Source organism: Lissotriton vulgaris, chromosome 6 (assembly GCF_964263255.1).
Source record: "Lissotriton vulgaris chromosome 6, aLisVul1.2, whole genome shotgun sequence".
NCBI classification, from domain to species: Eukaryota; Metazoa; Chordata; class Amphibia; order Caudata; family Salamandridae; genus Lissotriton; species Lissotriton vulgaris.
In genome coordinates this window covers 443,339,071-443,357,317 of record NC_141694.1, presented here as the reverse complement: position 1 = coordinate 443,357,317, position 18,247 = coordinate 443,339,071, and the positions used below count along the sequence as shown (strand labels likewise).

The 18,247-nt window shown below is 43.2% G+C and overlaps 1 protein-coding gene across 2 annotated transcripts in view; it reads right to left on the bottom strand.

Annotated features, from left to right (window-relative positions):
• LOC147707445 (isoaspartyl peptidase/L-asparaginase-like) overlaps positions 1-18,247 on the bottom strand; it is a 1,215,953-nt gene that overhangs the window by 970,834 nt on the left and 226,872 nt on the right. The window lies entirely within an intron of this gene.

The following is an 18,247-nucleotide window of genomic DNA, read 5'->3' as shown; positions in this document are numbered from 1 at the left end:
CTGCCCAAATTAAGGGGCATATTGTCAAGAACGGGGTTGAAATCATCGCCACTTTAGCGGCAGGAAACTGCCACTAAAGCGGCAATAATGGGCTTGATAATATGCCCTTGAGAATTCCCATAGAAGCCCATGGGCCTCTATGGAAATTCACAAGGGCATGTTATCAAGCCCATTATCGCCGCTTTAGCAGCAATACTTTTAACGCTGTTTCTTGATAATATGCCCCTTAGTACTTTAGGGTGTCTGTAGGAGTCCGGCTCAGTATATACTATACCAAGAAGAGGCTAGAGTAGATAATACCTTACTCTCAATTTAGTGGTTGTTGGGTTGAGTAGTTAGAGTTATCAGAAGGTACAGTGAATGCATTTGGTACCCATACTCATTCAAGGCAAAACCATACATGCAAAGACTGACTCCAGGCCAATGTTTGTAGAAAAATATTACATTAGTTATTTTTTATTTCTAGGAATCAACTTGAACTCTGTTACAAGTAAGTTCTTTTTTAAACAATATATTCAAATTAGATTTATAAATCATCAATCAATACTTTGCATGTGCAATTTATGAAAACACGGATGGTGCACCAAAGATAAAGAATCCAAAGCGTCTTGAAATTGTAGAAAATCAATCCTTTATTAATTCAAGCTTTTAAAAGGCCGCAGCCAACGCGTTTCATTCCTGTTGGAACTTTGTCGGGGCTTAGGAATGTCTTTATCAAACTCGTACGGCAGTCGGATAACAGATGTGGAGAATATCCACTGTATGTCAGGAGCAGCTTCTTAGGTCATGTGTAGTAGAAGCGAACAGGCAGCAGCTTGTAGGACAATCTGATATCCCCATACTTGAGTAGTTTTCAACCATAAAAAAATAATAGGAAATCTGTACTTTCCAAAAGGCAAACGAGCCCAAGGACTTAGATAACACTAGGTGAAGAAAAGATAAAGTTCATAGCGGCAGTCATACAACTCAGAGAAATATCAAGAAGGGGGCATATATAACCCCACGTCACCTGGATACCTGTAGCCGCCCGTCTACATAAGTCCCCCATGGAAAAATCAGGAAAGGGGCATATATAACCCCACGTCACAAGGATCACTGTGGCCGCCCGTCTACATATGTCCCTCCTGAAGCCAGGGTGCTGTTGTAACACGGTCCAAAGGTACATGCGACACAGCCCCAAATGGGCCTAACAGTGCTGAACGTTCTCCTGACATACAGTGGATATTCTCCACATCTGTTATCCGAGAGCCGTACGAGTTTGATAAAGACATTTCTAAGCCCTGACGAAGTTCCGACAGGCCTGTTGGAGTTGCTCAAACAGCACATAATGTTGCTGTTTCTATCCGGGGGAGGTGTAAAGCACCACCACCTAGATTAGGCTTTCTTTTTTTGTCCTCCGAGAGCACAAAGGCTCTCACCCCATGAGGTCAGAAATCTTCTTTTTTGGCTGGCTGGCGGGGACCAGTCAGCTAATGCACTAGTGGTCGGTCGGTCATTTTTCAGGGGCCATTTCTAAGATGCCGTTTGGGGGCATTTTATAATAAATCCATCCCATGCATCAGTGTGGGTTTATAATGCTAAGAAGTTTGATACAAAACTTTTCAGTCTTCAGTAAATCCATCATGGAGCTGTAGCATTCATGTTGGCAACCTCCCAGCCCATGTACTTAAATGGCTTCACTGCAATTACTTTTTTATTATATTTTTATTTTAAAATATATAAGCAAACATACAAAAAACAAGCAAACAGAAGGAAGCAAAAGACAGCTAACAACAGATTAGCAAACTTTTCTTTGTCAAAACACCAGTAAGTTCATGTAGATAATAAATTACACAGACCAGAGACAACTAGCATCTAACATATAGCATGTGACGGGAGCGAAATCAAAGAGGGAGGGAAAACATCTAATATTAAACTTATACAATTCATCATAATACCAAAATTCACTTCTCGTAACTTAATCCATTAACCCAGTCTTGTAATGGACTCTCAGTCCCTGTGTGATGACATTTCCCTATTCTTTGAAAATAAAATAGAGCTGATTTATGATTTGTTTTTTAAGTAATTAATTGTAAGGGTAACGCTGTCAGTACCTCTCCACCATCAAGTCTACACAATAGTGACACACCTACACACCTACACCTACGCTCACTGTCTTCCCAGAGATTGGTTTCGATGACATCAATTCATTGACAAATCATATTAAAACAGGGTCTCCTCTGGACCTCCTGCCAGCCAAAATGGCTGCGTCTTTATGCAACCTACTTGGCCCTATGATTCAATCAATAATAAACCTTTCTCTTAGGGAGGGTCAGGTACCACAAGAATGGAAAAGAGCGGTAGTTAACCCTATTCGTAAGAACTTGGCCTCACCATGGACAGATCTATCCAACCTCCGCCCAATTTCCCTTCTGCCATATTTAAGCAAGCTGACCGAGAAACATGTGAATACCCAGTTGTCCTAATTTATCGAGACATCAGGAGGGCTTGACCATACTCAATCAGGTTTCAGACTCAACTACAGCACCGAATCAGCGCTCCTCTCTGTGACAGATAACATCAGGATGGTACAGGATAGAGGGGGCTCTATGATTCTGGTGCTGTTGGATCTGTCTGCAGCCTTCGACACTGTCTCGCATGATACTCTTCTCGGCCGCTTGCAGAAGGTGGGGATTGGAGGTTTGGCCCTGTCCTGGTTTGAGAGTTTTCTCTTAGGCCGCTCACAAAGTGTCAGCTTGGGCTCCTACTGCTCCACCTCTAGGGAGCTCACTAAGGGGGTTCCACAGGGCTCATGCCTAAGTCCCACATTATTCAATCTGTATGTGGCCCCTTTAGCTGACATTGTGAGAAGATATGGATTCACACCAGTGTCGTATGCTGACGACACTCAGCTTCTGTTTCCATTCCAGACCCTCACTCCTGCAATCAAACATTCTTTTGCGGAGGGAATGAGAGCAGTGTCTGACTGGATGGCCTCTAACTGCCTACAATGTAATGTGGGCAAGACAGAGGTCATGCTTTTCGGGAAAGCTCCTCTCCTTTGGTCTCCCGGAATGGTGGCCACCCGATCTGGGACCTGTTCTCTGCCCTAAACAGTCAGTGAAGAATCTAGGTGTACGGTTGGACCAGGGATTGCTGTTAAAAGAGCATGCAAACCAGGTGACAGGGTCCTGTTTTCGGATGATAGGACTTCTGAGGCGTGTATTTCCATACTTGTCGGACATTTTTAGAAAGACCCTTGTCCAGGCCCTTGTAGTCAGCCCGCTAGATTACTGTAATGGCCTCTTCTTGTCTGCTAATGAAGTGGTACTCAACAGACTGCAAGTGGCCCAGAACACCGCAGCAAGATTGGTCTTAAATGTCCCCCCTAGAACGCCTTCTCGCCCCCACCTTGATAGACTCCATTGGCTGGCCATTCGTCAACGGGTTATGTTTAAGATCTGCTGTGTCATACACAAAAGTTTGTTTGGCTCAGGCCCTCAATATTTGACTGAAAAATTCAACATCTATAACCCGGATCGTCTTCTTTGTTCCAGCGGCCAACTATTGCTACAGATCCCGCAACTTAAAAAGGTACGGCAGGGTGGGCGAGCCCTATCTTATATGGGCCCTACCCTTTGGAAGAAACTTCGCCCTGGACTGAGACAAACTACCGATTATCTTAAATTTAGGAGAACACTCAAGACACACCTGTTCCTTACAGCATGGTTTCATATGCCTTCCTAAAGCTCTGTTTTGATGCACATCTGGCGAAGCAAGCACGGAGATACCCCTTTGGGGGTCGATTCCTGCGCTATACAAGCACCTAAATAAATAAATATATAAAGATAAGCTTTGGAGAAAGCTGTACTTCCTTTTTGAAACATGTTGCACAAAGCCTGAGATTTCTCCTCTTAATGAATCTAAACTAGGACATGTAGAGAAAATGTGAGTCATATCCGCCCCATATCCATCACACCTAAAACAATGGTTCCCCTCCATGCCACCCCACGTATCATTTTTTTCCGGTGTAATATGCAAATCAAAAAGAGTCTTAAAATGTTATGCCCACTAGTTTGCGGTTCATAATACAGTTTTTGCCATTACTATTGATTTCAAAAGGCAAGAATCAACCACATCTACCCTGATCTGCCATTTCAATGCGTGCTTTTCAAGATCATCTGTTACACCCTCCAACAATATACTGTACAGAGATCAAATTGACAAACCGGATGTACCAGTTAAGACTACCATCAATGGAATCACGGAAAACCCTGCTGCCCCACCTGTCTTTTTAAGAAGAAAATCCCTTATTTGTAAAAATGTAAAAAAATTCCTGACGGTTAATACTAAATATACTAAATCTGGCCCTAACTGCGCCAAAAGAGGCAATATATGCCCCAGTCAAAAGATCGCCTATCCTAAAGACCCCTGCTTTCTCCGACCTTTGTCTGCCAATGTCTCTAGTATTGGATTATTATCCATCAATGGTGAATATCTACTAAATCTGCCAAGCCCTATTTTTTTCCTGACCCCCCCCCAGTTTGGATTTGCTGCTATTAAAGTCTTAGAGAGAGCCTTTTTGAAGTAATTAGGTACATATATTGTAAACAAACAGCCATTGGCCCGTGAGCCAATCAAATTATCAAATATAAAGGGCACACGATTAGAATCAATATCTTCCTTTCTCATAAAACCAAATAAAGGCCAATAGTATTGTAAGGAAACTGCTAAATTATATAATTTAAAATTAGGTAGACCAAGACCACCACTTTCTCTAGGAAGAGATAAGAATTTATTCGATCTACGTGTCCACTTGTAGGACCATATAAATCTGGCAACCTCCCTTTCAACCTGCCTAAACCATGTATTATGTATTTCGAGGGGACTTGTACGAAAGATGTTTACCAGTTTACATATCATTCTTAATTTTGCCAATTTGGGGGGGAAGATTTATATCTATAACATCTTCAACCTTAGTTCTTACACGTATGCCTAAATATAAAGCCTTTTCCATGATCCTGCTATCTGCAGCAGAGGTATACCTATTAGGTAAGATCTGGGTTTTTACTTGTTGTAAAGATGACTCTTGATGCAGTAGAAGGTAAGAACGTGTCTTTATTCGTCACCCACTCTCCGACACTGCCTTGTGGCTGTCAACATTCTACAGCAGACTCCAGTGGGACATTCCATCAGGGAGGGAACAAGGGGGGCAGGAATGTACCACTGAGATTATACATAGAGGTGGGGGTAGGTTACAACCATACCTCCAATGTACTACTATAAATACCATTAAATATAAGCAGATTACAACACATATCCCTTCGCATGAGGAGGAACAAAGGAGACAAAAGGAAGGAAGGAATGAACGAACGAAAAGAGAGAGAGAGCCTCCGAGAAAGGAGAGAGAAAATGCAGGAGGAAGGAAGAACGGGGGCAACCCAGGCAGGATGCCAGTAAGGATAGAAGGGTAGGGTTATAGGACAGATGCAACAAGTAATTCCATCATAAGGCTAACAGAGAACACGAAACAAGGGAGCGATCACAAATGCATCTATATATCCTCCCTAGAGGACGCAAAGCTAAATACATTCTGTTTGAAAAAAGAGAACATTCATATGCTCCTGTATACAGGCAAATCTTGTCATAGTTATACTCAAATTACATTCCACATGCCATACCCTACTGGCGGGTTCTACTAGAAGATACATCTCCAAAGGCTTCTGCAGAGATTAATAGGCTGGCCCACAGGATGCTTTTATGAAGAGGGAAAAGGAGTCTTATAACCAAAAATTCAAGACAGAAGAGTTATTACTCACCAACCTCACTAATTGGGTTAGGCCTTAATCTTTACCCTGCTCCTCAGGCTTATGGACTCCCCCGCATAGCTAAAAGCTATACCTTGTGTCTTGCAATGTTTAGAATGGAAAAGCTAACCAGATCATTAATCTTACGTAGTTCCTCTCTACTGCAGGGATTGTGAGAACACCATGCAGACTGGTCCCAAAAGGACGTGGACAGGGTTGCCAGGGAGAAAAAAAAAGGATACGAGCCCCCCCTTCTAACTCAAAGAGTAGGATCAAATGTACCATGGTCAAAGGTACGGAAACACCCAGGGCCAGGGTTCTTCCAATACTAACCCCGAGGGAAAAGAAAGGAGGGAGGATGGGAATCGCAACTCAGGGCGGTGCTAACTAAATGTAGACATACAAATTTACTCTGAGGACAAGGAGTACACAACTTGCCTTCTATAAATCACTGGGTGAAGTGCCCCTGTAATCCGGATGTCACCAGTTGTGCCTATAACTGAACATTTGGACTGAGAAGTACTGAAGGTCACTACCCCACACATAACAAAAGTGTCACCATCGCTCTGAAAATGTGCAAGGAAAAACTGAACAGCAAAAGGAGTACTAGGTACTTACACTCCTCATATGGTAGAACTGGAACCTCTACAGACACTGCAAAAATACCTAGTGTACCAAATTGTCACCCTTTCCCCCTTGTAATTACCTAGTCACCATTGCACAATATGCCACCCCCTTCACCGTACAACTGAAGTTTGGGACTGTGGTATGGTGTGTGTCGAATTAAACTTTCACTGTTAACACACAAATGGAACCTGAAATACTGGGGTACTAGTCAACCCTGTATATTGGATGTCACACACTGCACCGTAAAACTGAAGGTAGGTACTTTGGAGTGTGTACCCTGGAATACCCAGATATCACTGCTTCCCACCACCTGTAACTTGTAAAAATGCACAGTGTCACACTTCACTAGTAAGGCAGCTACCCTAAGAACTGAACCCCAAGAATAAAAGAACTCTGAGGCCTATCGTCGTGAAATCACTCATGCATAGGCCGCAGCTCAAGAATTATTGTCACACCTGTAAATTAGAATCAAACACAGTACGGAGTGAACCATTACAGGATATAGTATGCTGCCCCACAGTTCCTGAAATATAGATTATTCTTTTTCCTCTAGAGGGGGGAAGAAAGACTAAACATTAGGTTGCAGGGGCGCTGGGAGGCAGAATGGAACGAATTTATCGGGGGAATGTCTAGCAGAGAGCTAAAGATGAGGAGGGGAGGGCAACCAAATAACGTCTAACGGGGACTGATAGGACTGGGGGACGTAGCAGTCTTGGGCAGTCTTATATGAGAACCAGCAGTCCCCACGTCACCCAAACACTGTCTTACAAAGGACCCACAAAGTAATGGGAGTGAGGCAGTCTATTGGCAGTCTTACTTTGAAATGAGCAGGCTCCGAAGTAAACAAGGACTAACTAGGACAGTGAGAGTAGCAGTCTCGCAACCTTCTTACTTGAATACCAGTAGTTCTCACTTCTTCCTTCTTACCCAGGAGTAGCTTCGCAGGCCGAAAATTGCCCTCTCTCACACTCTCCGATCCTCACACCAAAATGCTGCAGCACTTGGTTCACAGCAGGAACAGAAAGTAGACTGAAGATAATTGTCCTCTCACAGAAGTTCTACCCCCGCTTGAAGTCAGGATCCAGTGTATGCCTATGCACTGTGACACAGGGTTGTTCCGGAAATAGACCCCACAGGCGGCGCTGAGGTAGTTGGTGCGTCAGAACAAACACGCCGCTCTGAGGGAGACGCTGAAGACTCGACTAGCTGACAGGATTACCATCGGAACTGGAACTGCGCAGGCCGGGACATCAACACAGAGGTGTGAAGTCTCCCGTAGGTTGAATCTCGGATGAGGCGACAGCCCCCAATACGGAGTAACTGGCAGAGTCAATCGCGTTACCACAGATTTCTAGTCAGGGACCGGGAAGTAGGACCGGTGCTGAGGCAGCCGGTGCGCCGGGAATTTGTAGAGGAATGCACTGTTGAGATTATCACTGGAAGCCCCTTGAAAATAACCAGGCTGCCCCCTGGAGGAACAGGCGCGCGGACTGGTGCACTGACGAGGGCGCTCTGAGGGGAAACTGACTGGAGGCGCTCCGGTGACAGGAACCTCTGACGTGTGACAACAGCACCCTGAGAGGAATATCGACCGGCTCGCAGAGGCACAAGTTTGACCAAAGTACTGAGTGAACTGAGCGTAGACCTGTGATCAATCGGAGGCACCTTTGACACGGTTACTCCCAAGAAACACGTAAAGAACAGCAGGCACTGTGATCCGAACAGACAGCAGGGCTAAACACTTGTAGAACGAAGACCTGAACTGCAGCACTTCAAAACTTGAGGGGAACCACGGAATGCAGCACCGTTTGAGCCCCAAGATCAGCGGACACGGGCACAAGCCGTAGAGAGCCTAGGCAAATGAGAATCTTCCACAGATGACAGATGTGGAACCCAGACGAACCGGCTGATCAATAATAAAAGGTGATGACACGACGTTCGTCTCACCTGTACACAGGACACTTCAGCACATGGCACTTTACAACTTCACTTCACACTTTGATCACGCTCTTCAGTTTCCAAGAATCTTTTGTCAGCTGGATGTGTCGAGTGAAGATCCTCTTGCAATTATATCACTTCAGCACACATGTACAGATTGGGCAGCTTTCTTCAAGCAACGCATCGCATTCACCAGTAACTATAGCACATGTTCACCGGATGGAGAGAGTACTGAAAGGGGAGGTGACAGAAAGGCCCCCTGCGCCAGGTTCTTCACCTCGTCGCCAGTGTTGTAAAGATGACTCTTGATGCAGTAGAAGGTAAGAACGTGTCTTTATTCGTCACCCACTCTCCGACACTGCCTTGTGGCTGTCAACATTCTACAGCAGACTCCAGTGGAACATTCCATCAGGGAGGGAACAAGGGGGGCAAGAATGTACCACTGAGATTATACATAGAGGTGGGGGTAGGTTACAACCATACCTCCAATGTACTACTATAAATACCATTAAATATAAGCAGATTACAACATTACTCTATTCAGCTGATAGCCTGAAAAAGAGCCAAAGTGCTCTGCCAATATCTCAACTGCGGCCATTGCTCTATCCGGTTCAGAGACGATAATAGCCATATCGTCGGCATAAGTCAATAATTTTGTGTCCCGGCCATATAGGCTAATTGGAAGAATATTCATAGAAGCCTCAAGATGTCGGAGAAAGAGGTCTATATATAATTCGAACATCAGCAGAGAAGATGGACACCCCTGTCAAGTTCCCCTGCCTATCACAAAAGCCTCAGACTCTCCTCCCATGATTTGTAAATGAGCTATGGGTTTAGCATATAAAACCTGAATAGCTTTATTAAGCCCTGAGCCGAGTATAATAGCTTCCAGACACCTCCATAGATAGCTCCACATCACGCAGTTGAAAGCCTTCTCAGCATCTAAAAAGGCTGCAGCTAAAGGTTTCCTTAGGACATCCGCTGAATAAAACCATGCTGCCAAACTGTGACTAGCTGCTGCCTAACCTTATTAAGTCGAGATGCAAATATCTTCGAATACAGTCTTGTATCGCTATTTAGCAGTGTTTTTGGTCTATAAGAGCCCATATTCATCAAATCCTACCCTTACTTTAAAGAAATAATAATATTATTGGTCTCCCATGATGCCAGTGATATGACCCCATTTCTAACCTCCTTAAATAATCCCAAAATCTCCTGCTCATGCTCATTGACAACAATTTTATAACATTCGAGTGGTATACAGTCTGTACCAGTAGCCTTGCCAGATGAAAGAGCTTGCAGAGCCCCATAAAACTCCTCCTGGGAGATTTCAGTACTCAAAAAAAGCCCTCCTCCTGTGATAGCCTCGCTTTAGGTGGAAATTCATGCTCATGGATTATCTCGTTTTTTTCAGGTGGGGCTGCTGCTGTATATAATATCCCGTAATATTTTTTAAAGGCTTCTCTAATCCATGTGGCATCAGACACTATGTCTCCCTGCAGATTCCTAATTTGCTTTATGTGTCCTAGCGCTGTCTGTTGCCTAGTCTTGACTGATAATAGTCGGCCTACTGTCTCACTATATTCATAACATTGTTGTTTTTTAGCGAGGTACTTGCCGGCCATTTTTCCCATATAAAAATGATTTAAAGCAGCTTTAGTCTCCATAATTAAATCTGCAATTATAGAAGGATCCCCACCATTATTTACCACATAGATTAATTTGGTCTCCAGAAGAGCTAATTTCTGATAATAGCATTTAATTTGTTCAGTACTTTTTCTTTGTTTCTTCAGACTATATCTCAGTATCTCCCCTCTTGCTGATGCTTTGAAGGCATCCTAGACCATCTCTGGGGGTGCACTGTCTTTATTATAGCTAAACAATTTGCAGATCCAGCCTTTCATATAGTTCATGTCATCCTGATCAGAAAGAAGTGCTCTCTCAAACATCCATTTATTCTGTGCCCTCCTTACTCCTAATAAGGGAATTTCGTACACTACAGGATTATGATCCGACATTACCCTAGGGAATATATTTATCCGAGTGTCCTTCAAAAGAGATGGTGAAATCAAGAAGTAATCTAAAACTTGCAAATTTCCGATGAGGAGCCGAATATTAGGTGTATCCAGGCTCGGTGCCCCTCAGGCTGGTCCATGCAACGGTCAGACCTACATCTCTAAGTACATTTTTCATCGCCCTGCATGCTTGAGGTTTCCAGTTCTTGCCTGCTGCCTCAGCTTTATCTGACATATCTCTAGATCCATTCATATTTAAATCCCCACATACAAGATAGGGGGCAGGCCAAGAAGGTAGCTCAATGGATACGTGGTTCAGTACTGAAGGGTCATCTAACACTGGAGCATATGCTGAGCACAGAGTGAATACACCAGCCCCTCCCTTAATTTCCATGATTATCCATATGCCATACTTATCCAAAATGTTTCTCTCACATGTAACATTATTGCCTTTAAGCAAAACTGCCACTCTCTTAGTCCTGACATCCTTTGTAGTGTATGCAATTAGCTTAAACCCTAAAATGTCTAGTAATTCATGATCTTTACAGGCTATATGAGTCTCTTGTAGACACACCAGATCCACTTGTAAGATTTTAAGATCTTCTTGAATCCTTCTTCTTTTAGTCCCATCATTAAAACCACAAATATTTAGAGTTGCAATACGAATATTAGCCATTATTCATTAATCAATTCTCTTCGTAGGAATCCAACCATTATATTTCTATTATACATAAGACTCACAACATAGCTATATAGGGTGCCTATCAGATTTCTATGAAAACATTGGGTTCTTACTTTTGCAATTTTAGCACTTTTTTTACAATTTTCAAAAACACAAAAAAGAAAAGAAAGAAAACACATTACATTCTTTAGCTGTAGTTTGCTTTTAGCTTTAGCACCAAAAAAACAAACCTCCCCCCACCCTCAACACCCATCACAGCCACCCCCCCACCCGACCCTGAGACAGCAGCCAGACCTCCAAGGTCTGTATGATAGAGAAAGCACACAGCACCGCAGTGCCTCCACCCCCACACAAAATGAAGAAAAACAGAAAAATAGGAGCTCTCAACTCAAATCTATTTCTACCCCGCAAACTCAGACAAGGAGAAAAAAAAAAGAAAAAAAGAGCCATGCGATAGAGAGGCCATGATAGGATTAGTCTCGAAAAAACCCATGATACGCAACTAGCCCTATTTACACAATTCTAATTTTTTTCTCTTCTCCCCATGGGCTTGGTTGAGATATTCTCTAGCCTGAACCTCTTAAGTAAAAAGTCTGACAGCCCCTTTAACAATCATTTTTAAATTCAAACCCAGCATCTAGGAACAGTTGGATTTACTGCCGCAAATGCCATCTGCGCTCCACGGTTAAATGGCAGAAATCAGGGCATACAAAAAAAGAAACATCCTTGAAATGCCTTTTAGCCTCCGGGCGAGCTTTCTGAAAGATGGCCTGCCTAAGGAGAAAATTGTCCAAAAAAAACAGAATTGCCCTCGGCTGATTTGTATCTCTGTTAGGCGCCTTAAGACGGGCAAAGGGAAATCTATGGACCCTCTGAATCTCTCGCTCCCAGTCCTACCCAGGAAGCTCAGGTAAAGACTCCTTAAAAAGACCTAGCATAAAGCCCTGAATGGCATCCCATTCTATGCCTTCATTTATACCAAGGACTCAGAGATTGTTTCTTCGCTGATGATTTTCTAAGTCCTCCAATTTCCACATCATGTCAGATTGTTGGGCTTCATGAGTTTTTGTTTGCTCCCTCACAGCATCCAAATCCTTCTCTACCGCATTAGTTCTTACTTCCATTGCATTCAATCTTTCACAGATTTCCCCACAGATATGGCCTACTTTACAAATAGCTCCTTCCAATTTCCTTGTGCCCTTCTTCCCGTCAGCTCTCTTCTCTACACAATGTTCTTTAATATTCTCAAGAATAAGACTAGTCAATGATTTTTCATTTGTTACAGAATCCCCGAGATGTTCAGACAAGGAGGTACCAATAGGGACTGAGGCTGGTTCCAGAAGGCCAATAATTACGGTGTCTGACTAATCCCACTTCAGGCCAGAAGCACCACTGTTTTACTTCTTCTGTGTCTCTTTAAGCCCCTTACAACCTTTTGAGGTCCTCTGAGATTTTATGTGTTGATTGTGAGCCGATTGTGAGCCGTTTTGGGGACTTCCAATGTGCTAGACCCTGAAGTAGTACCAATATGATCAGAATGGCTATATGCCAGATTGGAATCCAAAGTCCCTGATTGAGAGACTTCTGTCAGGGAATAGTATTTATCTGGCCCATTCGAAATAGCCTCCGAAATGGCATTGGTAGATGTTAGCTTATCTACATTCCTATCACAGCATTGACCTGGACCCTTAGGTGCAAAGTCAGTTCGTTCTTTATCTTGGAACTGGGTATCCAGTGTTGCCGCCTGTTGTGGTAGTTGCATTGAGACACAGGTTTTAAGCCCTACAGCCCAGACATCCACTGTCTGATCGCAGGAAATATCCTTATTAGCATCCTTAACTGCCTGTGTTCCTTGCATGTGCTGTATAGCTGGGCCTCACTATTAACCTGGGAAGCCCCCTCTAAAACAGCATTAGAGATAATATCCTCATCCCTGTTCCTTAGATTGTAGATTGACCACCTCAATATCCATGTTCGCAGGTCCATTTCTGGTTTTGAAAAATGCCTTTATAGCCTGGTGAGGTAGTATAGGCGTAGTAATTAGATTATTTTCTTCATAAGCTGCCCCAGTTTCTTCCAAAGCTTTTGAGACGCTACCCTTTTTGCCTGCTACTTGTTTGTTTTTCCTGCAAGATCCTCCGCTTCACTGCCCCTGTGTCCTGCTGTTTTTTCAGAGTGCGGGTCTCTTTGGGTTTACCTGAGCCAGCCTTCATGTTTGCCGAAGATAGTTCTTGTCTAAATTGAACAGCATTAAACCCTGCTATCCCTTTCTGCTCCCTCTGCTGTCTCATAGATTTAGGTGGCATATTCCTGATGTTGATTAAAATTAGAGACCAGCTGGTAATCACTCTCCTTACTCTGTGAGCAACTCCTCCACTGGAAGTCGATACTATGCCAGCCCACACCAGTAGGGAACAGCGCAGAGATTCAATTTGTTCTCTGGGAGAAAAAGCCCTTACGGCCATCTTGTGCTGTGTTGCTCCTGCCTCCTGAGAGCCGCCTTGTCTCCCTACCACCTCTGCGTGGATCCGCTGTTCCCGAGCCTGGTATCAGAGCACATCAGTGACAGCAGCCTCCAGAGTGCCAATAGTCAGGAGGGGCACCAGCACAGCGCCCAAGTCGACCCCTTTTGAAGTCATCCGGTTTTGACCGTGTTCAGGCAGGTAAGTCGAGCAAATGAGAGCGTCTGAACATCCTCAGCAATGATCCGAGTGGGAATCGGGGAAAGAGGCTCCGCTGCAGAGCTCTACGTCACGACCATCTTGCTTTCCCGATGGACCCTTGCTATTCTAACACTAGGGCCCTACACAGCTCTCCTTTACTGCAATTACAATGTCTAGGAATGGTACATAAACTGTTGGGTCATATTGCTCATGCAGCTATGCTCTCACCTGTGGTATTGTGCACCCTGCCTTGGGGCTGTGAGGCCTGCTAGAGGGGTGACTTATCCATGCCTCAGGTAGTGTTGGAGGGCATGGCATGCAGGTCTGCACCAAAACAAGCGGCCTGCAATGGCAGTGTGTGTGTGTTCAGGTGACAAGTCTCTAAGGGTGGCATAATACATGTTACAGCCATCACAAGGCACTTTGGTACCAGGGATATATCTTTTACAAGGGACTTACATGTGGCTCAGAGGTATGCCAATTGTGGAGTGAAAGATATATTTTTTGGAAAGAACACAGGCCCAGGGAACGTGATTGGCAGGGACCCAGGGCACACTCAGTCAAGTTAGCATCAGTTACCTGACATACATTTAGGGGGCTACAATGCAAAAAGGGGCACTTTCCTAGAGCGTCACTATCTGAGTCCCCCTTTTTCCTCCTGCACTTTAACAGGTGGGTTGGAGGTTTGACAGATGAAGACAACTGCCTTCTTCCACCAAGAGCTAAATACAGGCCTAAATAACATGAGGATGTCCAGTACATACAGGCTATATACAAACAAGTAAGTGACTTTCATAAAGGTGGGTGGTTTAGTACCAAAGAAATAATGTTGACCCATAGTAGACTATTGTTTGGTTGCTGAGTACTATAAGTGCTTATGTATTTTAAAAGGAGATTTTATGGTCTTACATTGGACCGAATAAAGATGATGAAGTGATCCAGTACATCTTAATCCTAATATTCATATGTTTTCCTTTTTATCTGTCATTTGGAAGTTAGTAGTAAAGACTATGAAAATGTGTAGAGCTTGCAGACAGTAAACAACTTACGTCTCATTCACAAACATGGGATACTAGAATGTGTTTTAGAAACTTGTAGAATGGTGGTCCCAAACTCTCTTTATGTATCCCCTAACAATGGGGCCTATTACAATTGCGGTTTTTCCGCATCCTCAGGGCCGGTGGAAGCCACCGCCGGCCCGGAGGATGCGGAAATACTGCAGCGGTCCCACCAAAGACCCACCGCCACATTAGGATGGCTGGTGGGTCCTGGTTTCCGTCCGCAGATTTTCCGCTGCGGTTGGCTTACAACCGCAGCGGAAAAGCCCTAATATGGTGGCGGTGTCTCTCAGACACCGCCAGCCATATTAGGATGCCCCAAAAGAAATGCTTTTCCACTGCGGGTTTTCCGCCGTGGAAAAGCATACAGATCTTCACTGCGGGGGCCCGTTGCGGGCCCCCTAGGTGAAGGGGGGGTGGGGCGTGCACATGGGGGGTACCTATGGTACTCCCCTGCATTTGTATGCCCAAAGCGGCAGGCACCGCGTGGTGCCTGCCTCTTTCTGCATACAAATGCAATGCCTGCATTTTTAACATTGATGCAGGTGCAGCTTGATGCCGCACCCGCCACAATGTTACAATAGAGGATGTGACCGCCAGGGTGGCGGTCACATCCTAATCGCACAGCTGGGAACGCCGCAGCCCATGCGGACGTTCCCACCTCCTCAGTGATCGCGGATGGACGCAAGTCCGTCTGCGATCATAATCAGCCCCAATGTATGATGCTACATAGGGCTGGAGGAAGCCAGGGTTAATTACCCTCTGTTAAGTTTCTTATATTTCTACCCCCTCTTTCTTTGTGAAGCCATGTGACCAAACTGTCTGGAAACATCCAGAATAAAGGACCTTTTCTTACAGGTGCACTTACACATTCCTTTCGATTGGGTCAAGGTGTGACTTGTCCAATCGAAATATGTAAAGAACAAAGAAGAGATTGAGGAAGGAAAAAAGGGGATGCATCCTCTTCTCCTAATTAGTGAATACTGTAACAATGTGAATGGACCCATAGGTATATCCTTGGATTACTCTGACTCAGTATAATGCACTAGAGCACAAGAATCCAATGTATTGATTAGAAGAGTTGTGAGTGAGAAATGTGCTCAAAAAGTGGTGCAGTTTAAAAATATCTCTAGGATGCCCAACCGGATAATGATTTATTCGGTATACAGTCAAAATATCGAGTTTTTAATATCGAGTTACATTAATATCGAGTTAAAAATATAGAATGGACACAATATCGAATGGACAGAATATAGACTACAAAAATATCGAATAGAATAGCATTAATATCGAATCAAAAATATAGAATGGACAAAATATCGAATGGACAGAATATAGACAACAAAAATATAGAATGACAGAATATAGACAACAAAAATATAGAATGGACAAAATATCTAATTTGAGGTAGGTAAGTTAATATTAATTTTTTAAAGTATTTTTTATGTTAGTATATGTGTGAAAAGTATATATTTATTTTATTATTTATTTTAATTATTAATTTTATGGTATTTAATTTTTGTGTAATATAATTCTGTAGTGGGTTGTGGGTTTATAGAGGAATAGGGTGGGAAGTAATTTAATTATAATTAATTAAATATGTTAATTTATTTATTGGTATTTATTTTGAATTAATTGTTAATAATTAATTAAAATATAATGGTAATTATTTTAATTAATTGATTATTTGATAATTATGTTAATTTTATTAATGTATTTTCTGTAGCGGGTTGTGGATTTACAGGGGAATTGGGTGGGAAGTAATTTAATTGTAAATAATTAAATATGGTTATTTATTTATTGGTTGTGTTTTGTTGTAATTTTCAATAATTTTTCAATTGTTAATTAACTAATTGTTAATTGGTAAATAATTTGTATTATCAGGTAATTATTTGCAATATTTTGTGTATTTTTAATTGATTAATTGTTATATTATATAACATTGTTAATTACATTTAATTAATTTGTATTTGGTATTAATATTTATTTATTTTTATTCATATTTGAAGTATTTACTTTCCCTACTGTTGCACTTTCTTGAGTGTGAATAGTAATTTTTACCCCTACTCTGTCCAACGCTTTCCCTACTGTTGCACTCTCTGGAGTGGGAATAGTAATTTTAACCCTCCCGCTATCCAACACTTTCCCTACTGTTGCACTTTCTGGAGTGGAAATAGTAATTGTTATCCCTATGCTATCCAGTGCTTTCCCTACTGTTGCACTCTTTGGAGTGGGAATAGTAATTTTTCTAAGGGTGGGCGTAGTTCGCGAAGTAGCGCTACGCGAATCTACGCAAAGTGCACTTCACACTATGCGAACTTCACGTAGCACTACACGAGCTGCATAGTAGCATGTTCGCACTGTGCAAGATGTGTTTTCAATGATTGCACAGTGCGGACAAGCATCCGGCACTGTGCAATCATTGAAAACGGCATCTTGCACAGTGAGAGCTGTAGTTTTCTGCTGCTCGAGTAGATTATTACTCGAGCTGCAGCTATCTCAACGCGAACTGGTAGTTTCTCATTGAGAGCAGTCGCGAGCATGCGCAACCACTCACAATGAGAAACCTTACCTCCACGCGTTGAGAATCTCGCCGGGATGTCATTTTGCTTGCTCGCGGTCGCAAACATGATGTTCAGGACCGCGAACAAGCAAAAAATGAGCGCTGCACTACGCTACGCTGCACTACGCGTGTTCGCACTGTGCTACGTGCAGCTCGCGTAGTGCGAAGTTGCGCAAACTTCGCAAACTCCGCGAGCGTAGCATAGTACTTCACCCAGGGTTAATTTTTCCCCCTAGGCTATCCAACACTTTCCCTACTGTTGCACTCTGTGGAGTGGAAATAGTAATTTTTACCCCTACGCTATCCAACGCTTTACCTACTGTTGCACTCTCTGGAGTGGGAATATTCATTTTTACCCGTACGCTATTCAACGCTTTCCCTACTGTTGCACTCACTGGAGTGGGAATAGTATTTTTTACCCCTACGCTATCCAATGATTTCCCTACTGTTGCACTCTTTGGAGTGGGAATAGTAATTTTAACCCCTAGCTCTATCCAACCTTTTCTCTACTGCTGCAGTCACTGGAGTGGGAATAGTAATTTTTACTCCTACGCTATCCAACACTTTGCCTACTGTTGCACTCTTTGGAGTGGGAATGGTAATTTTACCCCTATGCTATCTAACGCTTTCCCTACTGTTGCACTCACTGGAGTGGGAATAGTAATTTTTACCCCTATGCTATCCAACTCTTTCCCTACTGTTGCACTCTCTGGAGTGGGAATAGTAATTTTAACCCTCCCGCTATCCAACGCTTTCCCTACTGTTGCACTCTCTGGAGTGGGAATAGTAATTTTAACCCTCCCGCTATCCAACGCTTTCCCTACTGTTGCACTTTCTGGAGTGGGAATAGTAATTTTTACCCCTACGCTATCCAATACTTTCCCTACTGTTGCACTCTTTGGAGTGGGAATAGTA